The sequence below is a fragment of the Sceloporus occidentalis genome, unplaced genomic scaffold (assembly GCF_023333645.1).
Source record: "Sceloporus occidentalis isolate IW3139 unplaced genomic scaffold, rSceOcc1.0.p SCAF_2, whole genome shotgun sequence".
NCBI classification, from domain to species: domain Eukaryota; kingdom Metazoa; phylum Chordata; class Lepidosauria; order Squamata; family Phrynosomatidae; genus Sceloporus; species Sceloporus occidentalis.
In genome coordinates, this window is record NW_028316982.1 from 180040801 (window position 1) to 180068444 (window position 27644).

A 27644-nucleotide genomic window follows, 5' to 3' on the forward strand; every position below is an offset into this window, starting at 1 on the left:
TCAATTCAGGCTGCAAACTCAGGCTCAGAAATGCACCTGTGTGTTTTGCTGTCCTGCAAAACAACCCCCTTTGTCTTCCACTGAATGATGCGCTTGTGTTATCCTGAGCCATACTACTTTATTCAACTTCCCCCCTCCTTTTAAACACCCGTCTCATTTTTCTTCCCCCTCCCTCTTCAGAAGGTATTTCTGGGAGGCCTATCCACCATTCAAAGGTAGCTTGCTTGGTTAGCTTTTGTTGCTAAGACAAGCAGTCCCTGTTTGCCTTTGTTTGTGGGGAGCATGTGAGAAGGGGGGGGGGGAGAAGAAGGAGAAGGAATCTAATATATGTTTCTCACGCACACTGCAGGAGATTTGGAATTAGTCCAGGAAAGTGACAAATCTGATAACATCAGGAAAGAATGTTGCAAAAACAAAAAACAAAAAAGCCCCACACACCAACTATTTAATCTGCAATGCTTCTCCTTACATCAAATATACTTGGCAAACTTGAAACACCTCTGAGCACTCCAGAACTTGGTAAGCCCCCTCTCCTCCAACATCTCAACCCCACTTTTGACAAACTGATAACTACTTTTAATAAACTCAAAGACAGAGCCATGTCAGTTTGTAGAATCAGTGTGTAAAGTCAGATCTTGGAGCCCCTTTGAGACCAACAAGAAAGCATGAGCTTTCATAGACTTCTACTTCCTCAAATGTACTGTATTTAGAAAACAATACGTAAAATTAGTTTGGAGAATAGTCACTGTCCTTCTCTTTCTAACTACCTATGCCCCCCACCACCACCTTTTTCCTGCAAATAGTGCAGGCAAGACAAGGCAGTGTCTCTTCAGTACTCAACTTCCAGAAGAAGAAGGTCTCCTTTCCACAAAGCAAATTACAAGAGCATCTCAGATCAGTCAGTAGGACAAGGGAGGGGAATGTTGGGATCACCTCCCCAGCTTCAGACTTACAGTATGGAGTTGCAAAAAGAAAGGAGCAGCCCCCCAGCAGCTGGATCTCCCAGGCAATTCCTCTCAATGGGCTGAAAAGAAGGCTCTGAAAAAGGCTGCTCTTCCAGGGTGCCTTTCCTTGCGTCTCAGCAATCCCCCTCTCTCTTTCCTCCTTCTCTCTCTCTCTCTCTCTTCTTTCTTCTCCTCCTCACAAAGCCATTCTCCTCTTTCCCTTAATCCTCTCCCAGGGAAAGAAAGAAGGGAAAAAAAAGAAGCAAGCAGCACAAAACCAAACGACTTCAGCAGAAGGATTCTCCAGGGCCCCTTGGGGGAGAGAGATGCTTGGAGAGGGAAAGGGGGAAGGGAGAGATGCTGCTGGCATTCAAGCCTCAAAGAGTATGTTAATCCACTGAGCAGGGATCCAAACAAACAAAGTCGCCTACGCACAGTTTGGGCATCCAAGCTCCAGCTTCCATCCCAATAATGCTTCTTGACAAGGCATAAAACCCCCCAATTCATCCACTTTCTTCCAGAGACTGCTTCCAAAAGAGAAAAAAAAGATACACCCCTAGAAAGTTGTCAGAGTTCTCTCTTGCTGTCTTCATGGGTTTCGATTCATCCCCTCCTTCCACAAAAACCAGACATTAATTTCCCCTTAGTGGCTTCCCAATTGGTTCCCAGTTGGCAAAGTGGTCAGACAAGGCTGCATCTTACTACCTGTTCAACCTATATGAAGAGCATATTATAAGAAACGCAGGCTTGGACACAGGAGAAGGAGGAATGAAAATAGAAGGAAGGAATATCAACAATCTGAGAGATGCAGATGACACCATAATACTAGCAGAAAACCTCACAGACCTGGAACACCTACTAAGGAAGATGAAAGAAGAAAGTGCAAAGGCAGGCTTACTGTTGAACACACACACAAAAAAAATCAAATGAGGACCTTCACAAGTGCAACCTAGACAATGAAGAAATAGAAATAGTAAAATAATTCCCATGACTGGGATCAAACATTGATAGAAATGGGAACTGCAGTCAAGAAATCAGAAGATTAAGAATGGGGAGGGTGGCTATTAAAGAACTAGAAAAGATTATAAAATGCAAAGATATACAACTGAGCACAAAAGTTAGAATCATACAAGCCATCATATTTCCTATTACCATGTATGGATGGGAGAGCTGGACAGTTAAGAAAGATGATAGAAAGAAAAGCAATTCATTTGAGAAATGGTGCTAAGGAAGAGTGCTAAGGATTCCATGGACAGCCAAAAGGACAAACAAATGGGTCCTAGAGCAGATCAAGGAAGCCAAGATGACCAAACTGAGGCTTTTGTACTTTGGACACATCGTGAGAAGGGAGGACTCACTGGAAAAGACAATAATGCTGGGAAAGGTGGATGGATGTACTCTATTGAGGAGTTCATGGGTATGGAGTTGCAGGAATTAAGCAGAATAGTGGAGGACAGAGGGTCTTGGAAATGTCTCATGCACAGGGTCGCCATGAGTCGAGATTGACTCAAAGGCAGTTAACAACAAAAGTAGCTTCCTAAAACTGATAAGGAGCCTAAATGATCTGGATGCAATTTGTCCCTCAACTCCAAGCAAAGAATCTGGTCAGGAATATCCACTCTCCCCTCCCTTGCTTTTCTTTTTGATAACTGACAATCTTTATTTTTGTCAATAGACCCATCATAGCATACAATAACTTAAAACATATACATGGAAAGATTACATATAACATAAAACCAATATGAAATAAAAAGTTTTTTGAAATGCACAAAGTGAAAAGTAAAATTAAGTTATCAGACTGGGTTGCAACATTGGGGATTATCTTAATTACAAAAATTGGAAGTAAACATAACCATTCTCTGAAAAGTAATATGCCCATGGCCTACAATAATTTAAGGCAAAGCAAAGTACCTTACTTACAAATGTAGTAACATGGCTATATCTTTGAATTATTATTCCGATACATTTTGACCTGTTATGATGAACAGTTTGGAAAGTTAGTGCGAATTACACATATGAACACTAACCTTCCAAACTGTTTATCATACAGGTCAAAATGAACCATAACAACGACAACAACAGCCAGAACCAGAATAATAATTCAAAGATATAGCCATGTTAGTCTGTAAAATCAGTACGCAGGAAAAGTGGGGGCAAAATGGTGATATGTTTGAGACTAACTGGAAGAAAGAAGTTGGCAGCATGAGGTTTTGGAGACTTAAGTCTACTTCATCAGATGCAACAGAATAGTAATATTTTTTTAAAAAAGAAAAAAGGCCAGAATTTTAAATGTTCATACCTGAGCATTTCCCTTAGGCAATGGCATAAAAAATAAATCAAAGATCTTGAGAAGCATAAAATACCTCAATTCATCCACTTCATTCAGATGCTGCTTCAAAAGACACAGCCCTAGAAACTTCTCAGAGTTCTCACTCTCTTAATGGGTTTCTATTCATCCCCTTCCTCCCAAAAATCAGACATTAATACCCCATTAGTGGCTTCCTAAAGGTGACAATGAGCCTAAACTACCTGGATTCAATTTTACCTTCAAATCCCAGTTAAAGGGCCTGGCTAGGAATATCCCCCCTCACCCCTCTTTGGAACAGAAACTGGAAGTAAACATCAGCTTTTTGCTTGAAAGTAATCTGTGAAGGGCCAACAAGAATGTGAGATGAAACAAGGCACCTTACTTAAAAATCCAGTAGATAATGACACACATGAACACTGTCATTCCAAACTGTTCATACAAGTAAAAAAAATTTTTTTTCAAATGTGCAGAATTTAAAATTGTCTTATCTGAGCATTTCCTTTCTTTAATGGGAAGAAAAATAAATCAAAGATCTCGAGAAGCAGATGGCACAATTCCACCTCATAAATGATGGTGGTTAGCCTTCAAGGAATAATTTATGAGGACGCCTCCCCCTTCTTAGTCCTGTGGCTCACCAGCCGGCCATTTGAGCCTTTCAAGCAAAATAAATAGACTTCAAACCACCAGCTTCAAACACACTAGCACTTACTAGTGCTATTTCAACCTGACACAAGCTACTTTGTTTGCCTGTGACCCAGTACAAAAACGTGAGGTGATGGTTTGATGGATAAGCCTCCCTGCACATAATGCAGTATGGTTTGAGACTTCATAACTTTGTTCCTCTCAGATCAAAACAAAACAAAATCAAATGTACAAGAAAGCTGTTTTAATTATGAAAATGAAGCAAGCAGATCCAAGTGAAAAAGCTCCAATATCCCAGAGATCAGCTTGTACACTCCACTCTTTCTTTCTAAAACAAGTGTGGGAGGAGATAAGTAAAGAGATGTTACTAGGAGATGGGTTGATGTCATCTCCCTCCAAACAAAGCTTAGCTTAGCTTGAGAGAACAAGAAGCATCAGCAAAGCAGATTCTGTGTATCAGCCATAAGAATGGGATCTTTACTGAATTCTTGTTATGAATCTTCATTTTAAAATTTCACATAAAAAACAACCCACAAGCATGCAATTTAAAATGTGTATGTAGTCATGAATATGTTCATTAGATGATTGTTTAATAATATCATGAATATATTCACAGCAAGCTTGTTTTAATAGCATCATAAGCCAATTAACATTGGAGTTTTATGTATCTTTGACATTGCAATGTAGATATTCAAGCATACATTTTCTACTAAAATAGGCTTTGAATATTATATATATTTTTAAGAGAATGCTTCAGTGGTCACTTGCAACAGTGTGCTCTTACAACAGTGAGTGGGGCTATATTAGAGTAAGTGCTCGTGGAATTATGTCTAGGGAATTTTCTAGACATCCAGCTTCTGGTCCTGTATGTCTGTGGCATTGACTGGTATTAATACAGTTAGGTTAGAAAGGCCAACTAACTGAGGACAATGGAGAACAGTGATTCCCAAACTGGGAGGAGTAGCTAATACCCCAGAGGACAGGATCAAAATTCAGAATGACCTTAATAGGTTAGAAAGCTGGGCCAAAGCTCACAAAATGAATTTCAACACGGAGAAATGTAAGGTACTGCTCTTAGGGTGAAAAAATGAAATGCACAGATATAGGATGGGGGACACATGGCTGAATGAGACTACATGTGAAAGGGATCTGGGAGTCCAAGTAGACCACAAATTGAACATGAGTCAAGAGTGTGATGCGGCAGCTAACAAGGCCAATGTGATTTTAGGCTGCATCAATAGAAGTATAGTGTCTAGATCAAGGGAAGTAATAATGCCACTCTATTCTGCTCTGGTCAGGCCCCACCTGGAATATTGTGTCCAGTTCTGGGCACCACAATTTAAAAAGGACATTGAGAAACTGGAGCATGTCCAAAGGAGGGCGACTAAAATGGTGAAAGTTTGGAAACCATGCCCTATGAGGAAAGACTTAGGGAGCTGGGGATGTTTAGCAAGGAGAAGAGAAGGTTAAGGGGTCATATGATAGCCCTGTTTAAATACTTGAAGGATGTCATATCGAGGAGGGAGCTAGCTTGTTTTCTGCTGCTCCAGAGACTAGGACCCAGAGCAATGGATGCAAGCTACAGGAAAAGAGATTCCGAAGTTTATCGCACTTACCTTTAGAACGGCCCCTAAGTGTTCTTAAAGGGGCCATTCCTGGAACGGGAGGTGGCAGGGAATACTGTATATCACACAGCAAGAACGCCAGTGTCACCAAGCGTTCCCCTTCCATTCCAAGAGCCTTCCGTTCCTTTCTAGAGGGCCAATTTTCGAGAACGCTTGAGAAAGCGTTCCCGAAAATCGGCCCTGGGGAATGCTCCCAGAACGGAAGGGGAACGCTTGGCAGCATTCTCGCTGTGTGATATACAGCGTTCCCTGCCACCTCCTATTCCAGGAACGACCCCTTTAAGAACACTCAGGGGGCCATTCTAAAGGTAAGTGTGATAAACTCCTCCATCTCAACATTAGGAGGAACTTCCTGACAGTAAGGGCTGTTCGACAGTGGAACAAACTCCCTCAGAGTGTACTGGAGTCTCCTTCCTTTGGAGGTCTTTAAGCAGAGGCTGGATGGCCATCTGTTGGGGATGCTTTGATAGAGATTTCCTGCATGGCAGGGGTTGGACTGGATGGCGCTTGCAATCTCTTCCAACTCTGTGATTCTATGATTCTAACTTTGGTCCTCAAGGTGTTTTGGACTTCAACTCCCAGAAACCCCTACCTAGGCCGGCAGTCAGAAATTCTAAGAAGTGAAGTCCAAGACATCTAGAGGACCAAAGTTTAGGGAATCACTGGGGGGAAGAGGAGGTCCATTGTCTATCCCTGGAGACTCCTATCTCTGCAACTCTTACTATAGCTACCTGGAAATTTGCACTCTGTGTATGAACAACAATGAGAAAGGAGAGAGAATGACAGAGGAGAAATTACATTCCATCTGCTTTCTGTACTCTCAATCTGGCAAGTGCCACAGACTGGACCTAGCAGGAGAGGCAAGGAAATGGACAGAGGCAACAGTGGCAAGGTTCATTTCAATAGGACCACCTGCTGAGACCATTTGACTGAAGGACCTCCCAAATCTGGAACCAATATTACACAACCATGAAATTCAAAGGAAGTATATCACCAAAAGAAAGGGGGAAGGTTATATAAGTTTACATAAAATTTGTATATATAACAATTTATATGTGTAGAAGTAGATCAAGGAATTAAAAGTAAAATATCTAATAATAGTGGGGTGACTAGGTGGCCTAGCAGGTCAGTCAGTTCTTTAGGTGCTAATTGATGGTTGATATCTTCAGGCCTTCTGGTCTCCCTTTTAAATTTCTTTGTGGCTGTTGTACTTCAGACACATCACGAGAAGGCACAAATCATTGGCAAAACCAATAATGCTAGGAAAGGTGGAGGAAAGAAGAAAGAGATGAAGGCTGCATACCAGAAGGAGGTCATGGGTACGACTTTGCAGAAACTAAGCAGAGCAGTGAAAGAAAGGGAGTCTTGGAGATGTCTCATCCATGAGGTCGCCATGGGTCAAGATAGACTTGAGGGCAGTTAACAACAACAAATGTCTGTCCTGCAAACTGCCTATCTTTTATCTCTGCAGACTTCCTAAAGACAGAATGAATTTCCCAATCACTTCCTAGCTAGAATTAAAGAGTTGGGTAAGCATAGTGGCTGATGGTTTTTCCCCTACTCTGGGAATTGAAAATCCACTTTCAGTTTTATGGATGCTCCTCCCACAACAGCCCAAGATAGTAGGGGAATTGACAAGGTGCTGGATCATATTCCTAACAAAGGCTCATCACTAGGAGAATTCACATACAATCTGGAGCAGCTGTGGGATAAGCAGTTCTATTATCAAGAGTGATAACCGATCCAGTAGCTGCCACTTGATAGAACTGTATTAATTACTGTATTTAAATCTTTACCTTTACTAGTAAACTACTCACTTCACATGTAGGCAATCAAGATGGCTTTATCCAAGCAATGCATTATCCATCAGGAAACGGGTCAAATCTATTGCATGAGGTTCCTCCTCAGAAGGGAAAATGCATTGTGGAAGGATATGGAAGAGATCCTTTAATGTGGTTGCACCCAGTTCTGGAATTTTCTCCCCCTGGAAGCCCTGTTGACACCAACATTGGACACATTTCAGTGCCATTTTAAAACCTGGCTTTAATAAAGACCTTTGGGTCAAACTGATTTTATCCAGGCTGCACATTGCTTTATGGTTATATTATTTAAAACTGTTTTAAACAGGTTAAAATTGACGGTTTTTGAATGGAGAAATTATTTAACATAGGGGCAAAAAAGACAGGTGGAAGGTGTGTCTTGAAGCTGCCCCTTCCAAAGATGGATTGGGGCCGTAGCGAACACATGCCATGGCCCAAATCTGCCTTCAAGTAAATCTAACCTAGGTCTTCAGAGTTACAAGGCAACACTCAAGCATAAACATTTAACCAAACAAAGGTTTAAGCGGGGGGGGGGGGGGGGGGGCTGCTGAGCTGAAATCTGCATCATCATCACTGTGAATGTGTAACAGCTTTCCATGTAGTGGAGACAAAAGACACTGGAAGCCAATAAGTTCTAGGGATGGAGGGGGCATGCCATACAGCTGAGAAATCCACACTAAGAAAGTGAACAACTGTGCACTTTGGATATTAGTATTCCAGTCTCCATTTACCAGTAATTCATCAACAGCAATACAGTATAAAAAATGAAACAAGCCAATCAAACTCAGCATGAGGCTTCTTTCAAGATGTACTTGCTTGGCTAACAGCTTTTACAACTGAGCAGTAGTAATAGAAACTTTTTATGTATGGTTGTAATGAAGTACTCTGGACAGTGAAGATGGCTGAGAGAAAGAGAATGAACTCATTTTAAAATTTGGTGCTGGAGGAGCATTCTACAGATGTCATGAACCATGTTTTTTCCTCTGCTCAGCAAAGGAAATGACATTTCCCCTTCTTGTATAGAGAGTCAGGAAAAAAAGGGCCTGGGCTCCAATGACTCAGATTTTTAAAATATGACACATGTTGTAATGTGGATGCTGGTTTATGTCAGGCATTGTCAGCAATCTTGCAGGGGGGGGGGGGGAAATGCAACAGCCCTGAGTTTTTGTTTTTTGGCTGTGGGGGAAGCTCCCATTTAAGCTCTGTTTGATCCTTATTCTGCATGTCTTTAATACCTGATTTGCATAGAACTCATCCGTTTCTGTTTTTCTTGGATTCACAAGAAAGAACAAAGGCAAGCCATTTTGTTAATAACCCTAACATTCTAATAGCAGTTTACCCAACAGCCTTGTCTGTAAACAGAGTAAGTAATTTTTACTGGAAGTGATTTCAACTAATCCTGACATTAAAGAACACCAAAGTCTTTGAGGGTCATAACAGATTAGTTTAGCCTAGAGTGGAAACTTGCTTTGTTGTTGTACTGTTCCCAATAATTTTTCAACAATTAGAGAATCTAGACTGTGGAAACAACTAACATGATGCAAACAATTGACAGTAATATTCTTCACTATTTAAATTAAATATTGTGAATTTTGAGTAGGGGAAATGAATTTTAAAAGAATGGTACTAAATCTCTATATGAAAGCATCTGAGCATCCAAATGCATCTGAGGAAGTAGACTTAAGTCTATGAAAGCTCATGCTGCCAACTTATTTATTTAGTTAGTCTCAAAGGTGCTAAAAGGTCTCTCTACATACTCTATATCAAAGTTATGTAAGAGGGAAACCCATCACTACAGATGGTTTGTCAGTTTTAAATTCTCACAAAATGATTTACACTCTGAAACCAGAAAAATCTTGCTCTGGGCACATGGAATAGAACCAACACATGAATCTAGTATACATCTAAACTCACTTCCATGCTTGGAGAATAAGGTGGAATGATAGGTGAGTGGGAGGAATTTTGTTTGGTATTAAGAGGAACCTCTTCTCTCTTTCCCCCCAGCTCAACTACTTTCTGAGCAGCACTCATAGTGTAATATTGGCTGAGAAAAATGAAGCTGAAAAATGACAAAGGAGTTAGCTTGCATAATTTAAGATCTTGGTCTAGATAGGAGTTTGTGGGGGGGGGGGGGAACAGAAGTGAAAGTCAAGACTCAATGTGGTATAGAGGTGTATTATTAAAAGAAATGTTTTAATAGTGTCAGCTTATGGGATGTATGATCTCCCACACATTTGCATTACTATTACAGGGCAATATTAAAAATGCTAATACAGGAGGAGATGGAGAGAAAGAAAAAGAGCAGAAAGATAAGGGAGAAAAAAGGGGCTTGCTACATAGTCTTACCTTGCAGCAAAACAAAGATCTTTGGCAATAGATAAAATGCAAAACTAGGGAAGATCATATATTCCCAGCCCAGGGTTAAACACTCATTGGGTACAACTACAAGGTCTTAGGAAACTAAAATATTCTCAGGTTAGGCAGAAACATGGTGGGTGGGGGAACTGCATACTTATATGGGCATCTACCCAAGAGTCTGCCAGCAAAGTACAGTCTAGAAAGTATCCTTAGTATAGGATCATAGAATCATAGAGTAGAAAGAGACCACAAGGGCCATCCAGTTCAACCCCCGCCATGCAGAAACTCTGAATCAAGGCATACCCAACAGATGGCCATCCAGCTTCTGTTTAAAGACTTCCAAGGAGGGAAGTACAGGGGACAAGAAGCAAATGTACTGTACTTTTAAGAATACAAAATACTAAAGTCCTCTTCCAACAAGGTTCAGGGATGATTTCTGAAAAAACATGGATATACATGCTAAACAAATGAATTGAGTTTGTACTTGACAGAAAATGTATAACAGCACACAAGATACTTAAGGCTATGCACAGTAACAGCTGCACTGTATGCAATGAAGGCAATAGCCAAGAAAATAGCATCGTCTGTCAACAGAGGTGCTCCATGTAACTGGGAACCCTGGGTAAATCTGGGTTCCCAAATAGTGTGGGGAGTCTTCACAAATAGAAGAGGCTCCACTTTTCAGACTATCATTCTCTGTACACCTAAAATATATAGAACCGGTGATAGATAGATGATAGATGCACTCCATCACCTCATGTTTTCCCTATTTCTAGTAATTGCTTAGGACTTGATTCCTGCAGTAGATTGTTACTTCAGTTTTAGATCTTGCATTAGCTCAAATCAGTTTTGCTTTTCCAGTTGATTTGAGTTTCACTACTGGTTGGGAAAGGAAGACCTTCCAAAACACCACTGCCTGTTTCTCCAGCCAGATCTCAGTTCAATCTTTTTGATCCCTGACAAGGAGAAGAAACCTTGATGAATGAGAAACTCTATTTACATCGTTTAAGGGAATAATATGAACTCCCCTTTCATTACAGAGTCTGTTCCATATGATTCTATTCAGAATGGTTCTACCATGGAGACCTCATGAGTCTATGCTACTTTTTCAGTGGAGTACACTTACTCCAATGTAAGCAAGCCCCACTGGAATCCACACAACCTACTTCCACATAACCATGGTTAACAGATTTCAGGTGTAAAGATCTGCAACAGTAAAATGTATTTTAAGGCAAAATGTGCATCTTGATATAAAACCTTTTAAGTTTTTAAAAGTCTTTTAAATATAAAAATGGCATACAAGATAGAAGAAAGGATCTGGAGACTGAAATCCCATGTCATAGTATTTGGTATGTCTTCTTCCAGTCCCCCACGATCACCTGTTGTAAATGCTCCCTTCCCAACTGCATCAGAAAAGAAGGCATGGTTTCTTTAGCCCCCCCCCCCCTCTCTATACACACACACACACACACACACACACATAAACATACTGCTTCTATTGATTTACTGCAATGTGTGTATGTATCTTTACTGCAGAAAGCAATAGTAGTAGAAATATAGTACTACTACTTTTGCTTTATCGCAGTACTGATTTATGCAAGGACTTCCAAAAGCTTTTAGACTGTGGATTTCTAAGGCAAAGTCTTGTGATTTTAATTATAGCTGTACTGCTCCCAGTGTCTTTAAAAATAAAATACAGTGATGAGGATGATGAAAGGCTCATTACCATGCAGATCTAGAGTCAGCACTGGTTTCCTGTAGCTCTCCTTATATAATTTAAGAAGCCGCAGTTGAATTATAATGCCCTGAACACTTTAATGGCTGCCTTCCTCCATCACAGGATGGGGCAACAAGGACATCCTCTCTGCCACAAATAAAGGCATCTCTGTAAAAACTACAACTCTGCACAATTGCCTGAAACTATGGGATTTCCCCCCTGTTTTCTGTACAAGCATTTGCATCTTTATATTTTTAGCTTCTTGTCCTTTTTCTATATTTAGTTCATCCAAAACAACTTGTGGTTTTTCCATGCCTTAGGGACAGACTAAACAACACATTCAGATAAATAAACTTACATACATTTATTTATAAATATAATAAATAATAAATAGTTTATTTATATTTCCTGCCTATCCCAGTTGGATTGAGGTGGGGTTACAACCTAAAATATATCCAAAAAACAGTCAATAAAACATGACAACAATAGTATTTTTAGTTAAAAAAAACAACTCAGTCATTCATATAGGCTATAAGGATGTTTGAAATCAATCTCAACCAGGTAAACTGATGTATAATCACGTACTGACAGCAGTGTTAAGATAAATACAACAAAATAAATATATAACAGTATATAGTTAGTGTATTTGTGTACATGTACTAGATATGCATGCAATCTTAAATTTGTTTATATACACTATTCCCAATAAAATCTACTTCTAACTATATGTATAATTTAGCTTGTGATGTATTTTTGGTTCATTCCAAGAACAATGATGAACACAGAGCACATTACACATTAAATGCTATGGAAATTATAAAATAACATTAAAGTCATTATTTGACTAGGAAACAACACAGCTCTTAGTAGGTTTTGCTAATAAACTTTTATTAGCAATAATAAATCCCATTTTCCATGAGCAATATAAATCTCAACAGAAGGATCATCATCCAAAGTACTTAGATAATATAAGAGCCCAAGGGTAAATGAGAGTATATTGTACTCAGAATTTTTAATACAAATAATTGGCTAACACATCAATAGAAATGGATAAATGTCTAATTAAAAAAACGTAAGCCACTCTGAGAGCCTTTGTGGCTAAAGAGTGGGGTATAAATACTCTAAATAATAAATAAATAAATAAATAAATAAATAAATAAATAAATAAATAAACAGTATTTCATTTATAAAAAGAAGATCATGGAGTCTCAGGTCTCTATGTAGGGTTTCACTACTAGCAATCCAACATGTTACTCAGTGGTAAAAGAGAGCCAATTCTGAAAGTGTTGAAAAGCACTTTCTATTCTAGTCTGTCATGAGAAGAGAAATCCAGGGTAAAAGTATTGCTTAATAGGGAAGATTAAGAACCCAAGACTCTAGACGTGCTTCTGAAACAAGTCTTAACATTCCCAGGGGAGCTTCTGCCCAGATCAAACATCAAGCAAGCTCTTCTCCAGCTGTGAAAGTTGCTTGGTGCTATAAATCTAGAGCAGGCATTTTATAGTGGGACTGACCTGCAGGAGAGATTTATTCTGCTTTGTATTCCAACACATACTTGGAAGTATCTGGAAAAGGTACCAACAAGTGCTAGGAGACTGGCCTCCCTTAGTAGATAAGACCTAGGCAGCCAAGGCATTTGTTATCACACTTCTCAGACACAGGACTGAGCCCTAGTGCTGGAATCATGTTCTCAGTTATTATTATTTTTATTTCTTCACACCCACATACACACTTCTTTTCCTTTTGGGGAGGGGGCATCCTGTTTTGCATTACCTGTAACACAACCAACTATTTAACTAATAGCACCGTATGCCTGGAACTGTACTGTATCCATGAACACTAGCCTGATGTCCCTTCCAATGTTTCATCCAGAGCAACTCTTTGTTTTTTGGCAAAGTCTTCTACAGAGTTCTCATTCTCATCCTTTAGAAACTGAGGCTAACTATGCATGTTACTGAATTTAATAAATCTTTTTACTGTTCTCACCTCACCCTATTATAGACCTTTATTAGCAATAATAAATCAAATTTTCCACAAGCAATATAAATATCTACAGCCGGATCACCATCCAAAGTACTTAGAACATACAAGAGTCCACCTCATTTTACTTCACCTCGTTTCCCTGGTTTACACTCATCTATTCTGATAAAATTTATTCTTAAAAGAAGAGATCCCAAACTCATGTTGGTCCCAAGGCAAATGAAGAGCATCATTCCATCTCCTGATGCAACTCTCTTGTCAGCAATGATGAGCTGCAATAGGACCACAAGGCTCTAGAGCAGCCTCTCTCTATCAAGCTGGTGTCCTCTCATTATTTGGACCTGGCATACCTTTGGTAATTCAACTCTATGACATGCTTACATCATGGAAATTCCTGGGGCCCTTTTACACTATACAACTGCACTTTAACAGCCATGGTTCAGTCCTGTGGAAACTAGGAGTTTACAGTTTAGGGAAAGGTATTTAGAATCATCAGCCACCAAGCTCTAACCCCAGACTACAAACCCCAGGATTCTATAAAATGCAACCATGGCAGTTAAAAGGGGAAGACATTGATATAACCGTGTGGTGTGAAAGTCCCTACAGTCCTTTCCCTGGACACTGAACACCATTGCCTTTAAAAACCTCTGTACATATGGACACATGTGTAAGAGATATAGCTATCCATTTCTATGGGCAGGACAAAATGGTCCATACCATACATCAGGGGTCGGCAACCCCTGGCCCGTTGGCCGTATGCGGCCCGCGGAGGCAGCAGGACCGGCCCCAGCCTGGTCCTGCCACTGCCGCCAAGGCCACCTCTTCCTCCTCCTCCTGGGCAGCACGCAGGGCTAGGACGGAGGAGCTCATCCCTTTTGGCCAGCCAGCCATTGGCCAGCTGGCCAAAGGGGATGGGCTCCTCTTGAGCGCACCGCCCGGGAGGAGGAGGAGGAGGAGGACTTCCGCGGGCTCTTTCTTGGCCCATGCGGCCCCAGACCTCTCCCTCTGGAGGGAGGCCTGGGCCCGCAAGGGCCGAAATGGAGCCCGTAGAAGCGGCCTGCCGCCTCCATGGGCTCCTCCCAGGGCCCTTGCGGCCCCAGGCCTCTCCCTCTGGAGGGAGGCCTGGGGCTGCAAGGGCCGAAATGGAGCCCGCGGAAGCTGCCTGCTGCCTACGCGGGCTCCTCCCAGGGCCCTTGTGGCCCCAGGCCTCTCCCTCCAGAGGGAGGCCTGGGGCTGCATGGGCCACGAAGGGGCCCGCGGAAGCGGCCTGCCGCCTCCTGGGCTCCTCCACAGCCCTTGGAGCCCTTTCGGCTGAAGGGAAGAGCCGAAGGAAAGGGCCTGGGACGGGTGCCCAAGCCCTTCCCTTTGGCCTCCCTCCCCTTTGGCCGAAAGGGCCCCTTGGAGCCCTTTCGGCTGAAAGGAAGGGCCTGGGACGGGTGCCCAAGCCATTCCTTTCGGCCTCCCTCCCCTTCGGCCGAAAGGGCCCCTTGGAGCCCGTTCGGCCGAAGGAAGGGACCGAGGAGGAGGGGGCGGGCACACGCCTCCTCCTTCCCGCGGGGCTTCGGTGGAAGCTCCGCCCCTGGTGTGTGGCTCCGCCCCTGTAGGGTGGAAGCTCCACCCCGGCACATGGCCCCGCCCCCGGAGGGTGGAAGCTCCACCCTGGCACACGGCCCCGCCCCGGAGGGTGGAAGCTCCACCCCCCAGCTTCGCCCCCCGACAGTTGTCTTGAGGGACAGCAACCCAGCCCCCGGCTCAAAAAGGTTGCCTACCCCTGCCCTACATCTTCATTGTTTCCACGGCTTCTCATCCATGTCTCATGGAAGGAAAGCAGCTCTGGATTTATTTTGATAAAATGGATAAATGTATGTATGGCTTTGCTTATTTTGCTCTCTCATATAAGAATGGAAAAAAAACAAACTCCTCCTCCCCTTTTCTAGGTGAGATTCTGAGGTGTTTTTTTTTACACATTCTTAATTATTTTTCTGCTTTTGGCATTTTGGGATTCCTTTTGACAACACTATAAACTTGTATGTATAAAACTAACTGAAATGAACAAAAAAACAAAAAAGCTGCTATCTTTTTTTGTTCTTCCTCACAGTAGTAAACAATGTTTTGAATATTCTCATTGAGAATGAGAAAATTTACAACTATATCACTAGCATGATGTATTTCTTCTGTTTCATGAGAGCTGAAAATTAACAGAATAATGAAAAATAATTAGCTAGCAATCTGTACATGTACACCACTTGGGCACTTTGGTGCATCTTCCAAAGTGCTATCACATATTATTATTATTACACTAACAGTTTTTATTGCTTCTGGGTTGCCTTGATCTCAGTCAAATTTATAACATGGATAATGACTTTATGGAAAGAATATTTCAAGGTTTGTGTTCTGAATTACATATTAGTATAGCACTAAAACACACAGCTTCATATCAGTTGCTTAAAAGTCTTAATCAGATACTGACAGATAAATTTATAGGATAAGAAAACTGCTCTGCTACATCAACTTGCTATTATTCAATAAAATAAGCAAAATAAGTATTGTGTGTCTGAGAGTGTTGAGCTGTGTTGTGGGGAACAGAGTAAAGCAGTACTCCTCTCCCCAGGCTTCCACACTACATTTTTAAAATATTATGGAAAACATGCCTTTTATGGTCTTAAATCCAGCACAGCAGATTATTGAAAATAGCCTATGGGGCATGTTTCAAACAAAATATCAGCACATTAACAAATGCTGAAAAATAAGACTTTGAAACTCATAACCTATTTTTAGATCTAGAATCTCAGAATATATGAAGTGACATTAATATATATTGGCAGCCTGCAGTATAATCATTAGGGTGTTAGATCCAAATTCAAATCCCTCTTGAGCCATTAGCTGTACTGGTGACACTGGGACAGTCCTTTTCTCTCCTTGACCTCTCTCACACAGTTGCTATCGTGAGGATAAGTGACTAAAATGGTGAAGGATGTGGAAACCATGCCCTATGAGGAACGACTTAGGGAGCTGGGGATGTTTAGCCTGGAGAAGAAAAGGTTAAGAGGTGATATGATAGACCTGTTTAAATATTTGAAGGGATGTCATATTGAGGAGGGAACCAGTTTATTTTCTGCTGCTCCAGAGAACAGGACCCGGAACAATGGATGCAAGCTACAGGAAAAGAGATTCCATCTCAATATTAGGAGGCACTTCCTGACAGTAAGGGCTGTTTGACAGGGGAACACACTGGGAGAGTGGTGGAGTCTCCTTCCTTGGAAGTCTTTAAGCAGAGACTGGATGGCCATCTGTCGGGGATGCTTTGATTGAGAGTTCCTGCATGGCAGGGGTTGGACTGGATGGCCCTTGTGGTCTCTTCCAACTCTATGATTCTGTATACAGTGGGCCTTTGCTGTCTGCTGGGGTTTGGTTCTAAGACTCCTGTGGATACCAAAATCCATGGATGCTCAAGTCCCATTAAATACAATGGCATAGTTAAGTGGTGTCCCTTATATAAAATGGCAAAATCAGAGTTTGGTTTTTGGAATTCATACATTTTAAAAATATTTTCAAGCTGTGGATGCTTGAATCCATGGATAAAAAATCTGTGGATATGGAGGGGTGACTGTAGTAGTGGTATGCATGCTGGATTACAATGAGTGTTGGACTCTGTATCTGGTGACCAGGGTTCAAATCCTCACTCACTCTGGCATAAACACACTGGGTGACCTTGGGCAAGTCACATGCTGTAAGCATCAGGTGAAGGCATTGACAAACCTCCTTTGACCAAGTGTTGCCAAGGAAACCCCATGATAGGTTTGCCTTGGGGCTAGAAATGTCTTGAAGACATGCAACAGCAACAACCACATACCTAGAGATTTAGTGGGAGCCATGGCATATTTTTACTAGGGCCATTCATATATTTCATGCACATGTACAAAGTGAGTTGAACACCTATTTTGTTTTTATACAAGGAATCATGGGATGCACTTTAATATAGTGGTATGCGCCTTAAAGACATCTGACAATTTAAGGCAATCCCATTAATTTTGTAGCAAGGCATATTGAGAGGTGATTTTCTGCTTTCTCCCTCTAACTTACAACACTTAGTCTTTGTTGGCAGTTTCCCTGTTTAAGTACTAACCAGCCTTAACCCTGCTTCATTTCCATGATCAGTCAGGATAGGGTGCCTTCAGGATATTTAGGCTATTTCAAATGTTAATATAGACAGCTTTACTTAATCTGTGAAATTCCTTGCATCTCACACAGCAGTGCAATGTTCCAAAATTACAGTCAGGGGGAAAGAGGAACCCATAATGGAGACTCTGATTATCAGTACCAAATTAAAATGTTCATCTGTTAATATTCTTTTATCTTCTTGGCTTTCTCTTTAAAATATGGTTTTCTAGCCCTTGTTGAAATTCTGACTTCACGATCATTCCCTCCCGCCAGTACATACTACATTTTCTGTATCCGTTTCCATCAGATAAATTTCCCTCTTAGAACAAATCAATATGTCAGTTGTAAATTCTTTGCAAGCATGTCCATAAAAAGTCTCCATATGGTTTGAATAAATCACTTTAAAAACTGATTTTCCTTAATGTATTACAACTTTGAGGTTGTTGCTGCAGTCCTTTGTTACATCAAATTCATGGAAGTGCAAGCTGTCACTGGGAGACAACAACATGTATGAGGAAGGTAAACATTCTCTGCCAACTTCAAAGGTTTCATTGAAGGAAAGGTTATAGCAACAGAGAAATTTTCAAACAAACGTTTCCAGACCTTCAGTACTTCTATATTATCACATCCGAAGATGCCACATGAAGAAAATCTAAATGTTTTTCCTTTCTGCCTATATTTGGAAGCCAACAAAACTTTAGGTATTGAAAATGCTAAGAGAGTTTAATTAAATGAAATAATCTCTGTGTTGCTAGAGTAGCTTATAACAGGAAGATACTGTAGAACTTTAGAGTCAAAGATCAGGTGAAATGAATGTTTCCCTCCTATGGCTGAGCAGCTCCTGTTTGCTTTGCTGCGCATTTCTGTCTCAGCAAATTCTGTTTCAGAAGGGAAAAGCATGTATCATAATTTCTAAGGAAAACTTGTGTCTCATATAGCTCCAGTTTTGCTTTCTGAGGCAGGAGAGGGGGGGGGGGATCCTGATTTTGCTTGGGGCAAAGGTGAGATGCTAATTATATTCTGTAATCAAATGAAACCTCAAGGCAAGCTCTAATGCTCAGCCTGCCAGCAAACCTTCATAATGTATTTCAGTTACAGTTTGCCAATATATATTTTTTAAAAAATAAAATTGTTTCTCCAAGGCTTTTTAAAAATGTTTTCGAAAGATTGTGTAGCAATTGCAAAATAGCATTAAAGATACCCTGGGGCCAAAATATTATGAAAGCATAGGAGGCACAGCTGCCAAAGATACTGAGTTATCAGCAGGCAAGCATGCTTGCAATGATATTGTAATGTTCGCATGAACTTCATGGCAAGGAAAAGAGACCAGATGCTACACTTTGCTTATGAACATGTTCTTTGCTTCTTCTTTTTTTTTAAAAAAAAAGTTTGTTCTTCCTGAAAATCTCTTTAAAAAAACACCCTGTTTTATTATTAGCAAGGCTGTAACAGTTGATATCATATTCTATTATGTGAACCACCACCTGGAATGAAATTAAGAAATATTTTAAGAGTATTTTAATACAATAACATAACTCAAAGTCAAGCAATTCCTGCCCCAGTGGACTGACTAGAAACATTAACACTGAGTTCTGACTTTAAATAGTAAAAAGGGACAAGACCACTATGTTCAATTTAAGTAACCAGTTATAAATTACTCTGCAAGCTGTATTTAAAGGAAACATATTAAATATAATGGCTCAAAGATACACTTCTAAAAATGATCTCCCACTATATTAATTGCATGGATTTCAGCCAAGGTACCTATTCCTTATTTCCATATTTTCATTTTTCTCATGGTTGTCCTTTAAATTTCCTTGAGGTTTTGATTCCTTTTGTTGCCTCACATGAAAGTCAAGAGCTTAGGATAACATAGGTGGCCTTGGGAGAGCCATTGGAAATGGGGGAGAAGAGATATGAATGCAAATATTACTAGTACATCTACTTTTGGTATTTCTAGTGTGATTTGAACGGAAGGGGTTGTAGGTGAGAATATGAGCTGTTTCAACATGGAGCTCATGCATCTTTTTGCACATGCTATGTCTTTATTCATGCTACAAAGTCAAAACAAAGGTATGAGACTCAGAAATACCTGCTTCATTCTTTTTGTTATTAATATTTCAAGTCACTGTATTTGAAAACAGGAGAATATAACTTGTTGTGTGCCTTTGAGTAATTTCCACAGGGTTTTCTTGAGCTGAAAGTGTGTGATTTACCCAAGGTCACCCAGTGGGTTTCCACACCTTTGAGACTAACTACATAGAAGAAATTGTAGCATAGGCTTTTGTAGACTTGGTTTATTTTGTCAGAAGCATGAAGTGAAATGATGCCAAAGAAGGAGCTTTATAATCAGACTGTACAAATAGTGATAGAAATGCAGAATGTGTGGGTATGGTGGTGAGGTGACAAGTTCAGCTCTAACAATGGTTGTTGAGGGACAAAGGCAGGAGTGGGTTGGTTTCCATATAAAATGGTGGGAGGAAGTTTTGGAATGTAGTATGTGCAGGATAGGAATAAGGAAGTATTTTAAACTGTCTAAAAGTGTCCAGGGTTAGGTCTGTAGGAGTCTTTGGAGTTTATAGCATGCACTTTTCAGCACATGCTGCTCCAGAGAACAGGACCCGGAACAATGGATGCAAGCTGCAGGAAAAGAGATTCCACCTTAACATTAGGAGGAACTTCCTGACAGTAAGGGCTGTTCCACAGTGGAACAAACTCTCTTGGAGTGTAGTGGAGTCTCCCTCCTTGGAGGTCTTTAAGCAGAGGCTGGATGGCCATCTGTCAGGGATGCTTTGATTGTGATTTCCTGCATGGCAGGGGGTTGGACTGGATGGCCCTTGCGGTCTCTTCCAACTCTACGATTCTATGATTCTATGACCACTGTCCTAAGGTCAGTGATAGATATCTGATTTATGTCTACTTATCCTCTGGCACAGAGACTTGCCTGTCTGACCAATGCAGAGGGCTGAAGGTTATCATTGATAGAGGATGGCATATATTACATTAGAGGATGAGCAAGTAAAACTGATATTGTGGGTTATGTGATTAGATCTTGTGATGACATTTTCCAAGTAGATGGAGATGGGGGCAGAGTTGGCATCTGGGTTTGTGGCAAGGTCTTGTACCTGTCTCCCGATTTGTGTTATGCATCCTCTCAAAGTAATTAACTAATTGAGATTGGGAGGCTGCCTGTAGACCAGTAAAAGCCTAACACCAAGAGTGTTGAAAGGGCAGCATTATTGCCCAAAGTAAGTTCAGTGATGATATGTTTGAGTTGTCTCAATTGAGAGCTGCATGTGACCACTAGTGGGGTTCTGTTATTTCCAGTCTGTTCTATAGTAGATTGATCCCGGATGAAAGTCTTGCCTCAATTTGTTAATTTTTTTTCTTTACTTCAAGTGGTGGGTATTGTGGCTTGAGGAATCCTTGCTGTGATTCCAGGAATTTGGCATCCCTGTCCTGTGGGTCTGAGCAGATGTGACTGTATCAGAGGGCTTGTCTGTCAACTATGGATTTGGTAGTGTGTTCAGGGTGAAATATGAGGCATTTAAATACATGTAGTGGTTACTGGGTTTGCAATTGTCCACCAGAAATTGTTCTTTGAAGTGGCTCTTTCTGAGAAATACCCTTCAAGAATATTGCCCTTAAACCCATTTAGAGAGATAGAGGCAGTACAGACTGGCACTGACCATGTACTAGGGCTGAACTAGGGTGTGCATTCACATGCTCCGAGTCCTAGTTCTGCCACCCCATTGCCATCATGGTGCATGCTGGTCCACATGGAGCACACCATGATGACATCCATGGTGCGTAGCACCCAAACAGCACTGGCTAGAAGTGGCATCATCAAGGTGAGCGAGTGCGCTTATGACAGCCCTTCTAGAAAGCTGCTCAGAGCAGCTTCTTTTAGGAAGCAGGTCCAGCCACCCATCTGTACTGCCCCATAATCTTCTTAGTAGAATGCTGACTCCCTTATTAGACTGGCTAAATGAAGGCATAGGTACAAAGTACAGTACATCAAGTCTTAATCATCATGGGACAGTCCATATTTCTGTGTTGAAAGCAAAAACTTTTCATGCTATGGAAGTTTCATAAGCAGACTTGCTACGTTTGTCAGCTCCTCAAAGAAAAATCAGAAATACTGTACAATGGAATCTTTCTATCGTAGACTTGGAACATTCCTCAAATAATTATTTGTATCAAAGACATAAAGTTGAATCATTCAAAATCTCTCCCCTGTAGAAGTGGAATCTTGCTTTCTTGAGTAACATATGGTTTTAGAAGGTGCTGGAAAGAAAGTGGGGGGAGACTACATTGCTATATTCCTAACAGCATTTTGTGTAAGAAAAAATAACCAGTACCAGCTTAAAATGTGTTGGGGTGCTGGACAAGGAAGTTCAGGAAAACTTCCTAAATTTTATAAGGTTGGGTTTATAAACCATTATACCAGTGTGCAGTTATGTATATTCACTGAGATCCAGTGTAATATAGTGATCAGAGGGTCAAAGTTAGTCTGGGGAGATCAGTCCAACTTCAAATCCTGACACACTCAATGACCTTTGGCCAGGCACTATTGTTCAATGGACCTACCTCAGAGTTATTGTGAAGATAAGGGTGGGATGAGCATGATAAATTCAGTGAATCAGCACAACCTAAGCATGCACAGCTCTGTCAACTGTGGTAGTTCTCTGTTTAATCTCAATTGTTATAAAAGCATCTGCATCCTCAATGCAACTTACTTTGAATTAATATGGCATAATCTTAATAATCGTCTTTAAAGAACAGAATACAGTTGTTCATTTCATAGTTTGAATTGCATGTTTATGTTCTTTTTTGTTAATAAGATTTTTTTCACCAAATATGTTGGTTAGATTGGTGTACAGCAGGGGTAGGCAACCCTTTTGAGCCGGGGGCCAGGTTGCTGTCCCTCAGACAACTGGGGGGCCGAAGCCAAAAAATAAATAATTAAATAATTTTTTTAAAAAATTAAATAAATAAATAAACTGGGACAAATGTAGGACAAAATTTTCAAATGGAGGGCACTTTTTAAATAAAAAAATGGAGGACACATGAAAAATTTTGCTGATTTTTTAAAAAATGTTAAGATAAATGCATGTTTCTGAGGCTTCTATAGACAATTGCCCCCCTTGCCCCTCGCGTAAGACGCCAAAGGCCCCGGCGATCGGCAGCAGGACCGGGCTGGGGCCGGTCCCAAGGCCTTACCGGGCCGCATCCGGCCCACGGGCCACAAGTTGCCTACCCCTGGTGTACAGTCTTCTTAACTAGAATACATATAAACTGTTTTCAAAGTGCAGTTGCTTTTTCGTTGCAATACATTTGGAAAATCGTGAATGGCCTTCTTAGCCAACATCTTTTATATTAATTATGATTAATATTCTTCTGTTAGAAGGTCAAGTTGTTTGCTAAGACATTGTTGAAACAGGAATAAATGTATGTTTACAGTTTGTTTGACTTCAGTAAAAATTCCTCTAAGTATTACAGAATATGTAAGTCAGCACAGTAAACAACCCCTTGGGTGCTGTAATTTCATAGCACTACACTCAACACCTGCATGAACACATTTTTTCATTAGTGAGTTCTCTTAAATACTTATATAGTCACCAAGAGATTTCAACGCTAACAACAACAACAAAAATCTGCTAGATGGTTCACACTTTAGAAAATTAAGGTACTAGCATATTGCTAAGACCTTGTCACACAATTCTCTGAGGAATTTGTTGACGCTGGCAACTAAAATTATAGGTTATACATAGCCACTTTGATCATAGGTACAACAATCCAAAGAGTTTCGTTTTTCAAAAAATATATTACGTTTATATCAAAATCTGAAGCATTATAAAGGCTATCATATTCATGAATCTTTAAATACTGTATAAAAATTAACAGAACAATAATGGGCCTATTCGCATTACATATGTCTGGGAAAGAAACCACCCTGTAAACGGAGTCTGTATATGTTACTGCCAGATGTTGCAAATTTCAGACTTCTAGGAAATACTTAACCTAGCACCATTAAACATAGAAACAGTCAATGCTATCTCCTTCATTCTGCTAAAGAGGAGGGGGAAAGTGGGATATTGCCAATAATGTGAGGTTGTGATTTTGGTTCACCAGGTAAAAAGGGGAACTGACTCAGAGTTGGGATAGTAGAAAGTTGTTATCTGTCATTGTGCAGAACGTATTGTTTTTCTTCAGTTGCCATGTCATTGCTGTTTCTCTGCTTTTCCTTTGTTTCCATCAAAATTTAAACTATTGGAAAGAAAAAACCAGACAAGAGAAACTGCCCACTAAAGTTCTCTTTAGCTTTTCATTGTGTGTGAATGCAAGCACTGGGATACATCCACTCAGAGATCATTATTTGTTTTTTTTTAAACAAAACAAAACAGAAAAAGAAAAAACAGACAAATAGAATACTTTTACAGATTTGTCCACACACTTAAAGATATATCTTTCTAACTAGCATTCAAGTATGAGGAACAAACATTTGATATTTCCTTTTTCAGGTCCTTGGCTCCTTTAAATGTTTGACAAAATGTTTCTTTTCCCCATGTCTGAAGAATTGCAGGAATAGGTCTTAGAAATCTACCCTTTAAAGGTTCTCTAAAATGCACTTCACTAAAGCAAAAAGAATATTGAATGTGTTTCATTGATAAAACAGTGACCCCAAAGATTATTTCCCCCTCCTTTATTAAAACGTTGTTTGTTTTAAAAGATCTCAGTTAAAACTTCCACTCTGGTTGGATCTTTGTTCTGAACATTTCAGACCTATTGGGAGAGGTCATTCTCTTTGAGTGCTGAGGTCAGATTTGTGCCCTATGACCATGAGTGTGGAAGAAAAATGAATGAACCTGCACATTATCTTTTGTATTTCTAAGTAGTTGCCAAGACTGTTCTCATGCTGTCATGTTGGTCTTCACTACCTGACAGCAGATGAATGTTGTCTCTTCTGGCAACTTTATCACCCTTGCCAGACAGATGAATAAGTTGTATTCTACTATCAAAGTAGTCATGGTAACCACAACATAAAAATGCTGTGCTGCAGGAAAGTCAGTTTTGATCCTGAAGAACATGACATTTCCAAAGTTCTACATGTCATTGATAGTGATATAAAATCATTTTCTAGCATTATGGACAACACCACAGCCTTTGTTTTGAGCAAAGGCATTTGATTTAGCAGGTTGTTGATCAAGGCCTTAGGTGGCAACTGATAAGTGACTTCCCTCCTAATATTTGCAATGGGGAAGTTTTTTGTTTAAGCAGCAATATTCTTATGTATTAATCATGATTTTAAAGGAAAAGACTCTAAAAAAATGGAAGGGTAAATAAGTTTGGTTTAACTTTATTCTTAGATAATCAAAAAGAGTGATCAGATCGCAATCCCAGGACTTTATCAGACAAGGGAAATTGGAAGTATAATCCAATGGCAATCCTAACACAATCATGGGGTTTCACGTTATTGCGTGATAACCCACCACACCCAAATTCGCACAATGGGAAGTCAGTTTGAGCACAATCATGGGGTTTCACGTTATTGCATGATAGACCACCACACACAAATTCGGGCAATGGCAAGCTATTTTCAGGAAATGGGAAGCCAGTTCGAACACAATTCGCACTCACGTAGGAGTTTATCAAACGGGAGGAATTTCTCTTAAATTCTAATGAAAAGATAGTGGGGCCAGAACACATTCACTTAAAGTCGCTAGTTTCGTGCAATTACATGAATACGCATTGCATTCGAACTGACTTCCATTGCCCGAAAATAGCATGCCATTGCCCGAATTTGCATGTGGCAGTCTATCACGCAATAATGTGAAGCCCCATGATTGTGTTCGGACTGACTTCCCATTGCCCGAATTTGTGTGTAGTGGGTTATCACGTAATAACGTTAAACCCCATGATTGCGTTCAGATTGCCATCGGATTTTACTTCCAATTCCCCTTGTCTGATAAACTCTGTAAATTCGCTGAACAAGCGAATTCATGTGAATGCGTTCTGGCCCCACTTTCTTTTCATTTGAAATTAAGAGAAATTCCTCACATGTGATAAACTCCCCAGACATGCAGTAGGGAAGTAATGTGTGTGATATGTTTGAATATTCTATTTACTACATCTCTTTTATACTTTTTTCCTTTCCTCTTTTTTCTCTTTTTTTCTTTTCTTTTTTTCTTTTCTACCCTTTTCTCTCCTCTTCTTCTTTCTTTTTTTGGTACTTTATGTATGTGATATATCTATGTTATGTATGAATAGTTTGATTATATATATATATATATATATATATATATATATATACTTTTATACCCCTTTCAAAACTTAATAAAAATATTTTTTTAAAAAGCAATAATCCAAAGGCTGCATGAATGGTTAGACTGAAAAATCATCTCTGTCAATACTCCACAAAGCCCAGTTGGGCTATGGATAGACCTCAGGCCGCACTATCAGAGTGTTCCAGCTTTCTGTTTGCTTCCCTTGGGATTTTTCTCTGAGATCATTATTTCTGTTTTAGGGCCTGAACAGACAGGCCAAAATAAAGCTGCTTCGGGTCACTTTGGAGGTATGCTGTTTAAATGCTGCATGCGTCCTAAGAGGCCAGAAGCCACGCCAAAGCCGCATTTCAGTCCTAAAGATTGGAGCATAGCTTTGGCACAATTTCTGGCCTCTTAAGATGTGTGTGTCATTTAAACAGCATACCTTCAAAGTGACCTGAAGCAGCTTTATTTTGGTCTGTCTGTTCGTGACTAAGGGCAAGTTCATTCCAGTTAATAATGGCAACTGAGGCAACTCAAAAGTAGGAAAGGACAACGGAAGTTACTAAATGATGGGATGCAGAATCAACTGCTACCAATAGATATTACAATTGTATTTTTCCAGATGAGAAGCTTCCAACACATTTTAGTTTTTGAAAAGAAAACCAAAAGCTATGGCTCTAGTTTTATTGCCTTTATTATCCCCAGGGCCATTGGGAGTGTTGTTTTAGGAATTTAATTTTGTAGTCTGTGTCAGAAATGCAAAGAATATTTGAAAGTATTTCAAATGGTTGAAATAAAGGGTTTCTTGAGTGTAAGAAAGCCCAGATAAGGAGAATCCTAGACAGATGTGAATTCTCCAAATACAGGCCTTATTATGCACTCACACAAGAAATATCAAAATGTAAATCAGTTTTAAAAATTAAAAATGTCTCTCAGTTTTTTTGCACAGAAAAAAACAGCATATTCTGTGTAGCAAAATAATATTGTTTTGTGTGCAAGAAACTGAACAAAATAAATACCAACCTGCAAATTGTCTTCAAAAACTCTACAGTTTGTCATTACTTTCTTACAGGACTAAGAAAAATAGAAAAATTATCAATTATTTATTGGAAGAAAAAAATTATGAAGATTTAAACCTTTAGTCCAGACTTTTGTTCTCATACCATTTGAAGAGAAAATAACTATTCTATGACTGATCACCATCGCTCTCATTCCCTTTCTTTCCTGACAGGATTTTGAAAAAGGAACTCAGTTTCCAAAAGCTAGCACCAAGATATTGTACATCTTTGTTGGATTCCATAGGTACTCCATAATTATAAATATTTCTTTCAAAGATCTGACAGGTTTTTAATAAAAAAATCGTGTTCATTTCTTATTTCCAGATGCTGCATATATTCCACACCCTTACCATATAGCTTTAATATTTTCTCTGATAGCTTGAGGACTAGAAATGTGTGTTTTAAATAACATTTTGAGAATGTTTTTGGTCTACATCCAAACCTTTGTAATGCAACACCTCTATCAACCATAGTAAATATATGCTTTTTAAAAAGAAAAGAAAAATGATCTGAAATAAATTGTAAGCTATATGACTAAATTCGCAGAGATGCATGTGTATCTATGTGCATGAATAAATATAATCTGGAACATTACAAGATCTAATGAAGAAGGATATTAAAATATAGCATCTTTTTGTCTGCTAGGGTTGTAATAGAAAGCTGTCTAATGAGCCTTCCAGTATTTACAAGTAGAAAAGTAGGGAAACAGTTTTTCAATTAAGAACACCACTTTTAATTCTAATTTTGGTATGAGCTAGGGA

At 39.9% G+C, this 27644-nt stretch overlaps 1 protein-coding gene across 2 annotated transcripts in view; it reads right to left on the reverse strand.

Moving 5' to 3' along the window:
* The window catches only part of MID1 (midline 1), a 256629-nt gene that overhangs the window by 175321 nt on the left and 53664 nt on the right, over positions 1-27644 (reverse strand). Inside the window, exon 1 of one of the 2 annotated variants that reach the window (XM_089511600.1) lies at positions 954-1345. The exons of the other annotated variant lie outside the window; for it this stretch is intronic. The gene's annotated coding sequence lies outside the window, so the exon portion shown is untranslated. Of the gene's footprint in view, positions 1-953; positions 1346-27644 lie in introns of those variants that run through there. 2 annotated transcript variants of the gene reach the window in all.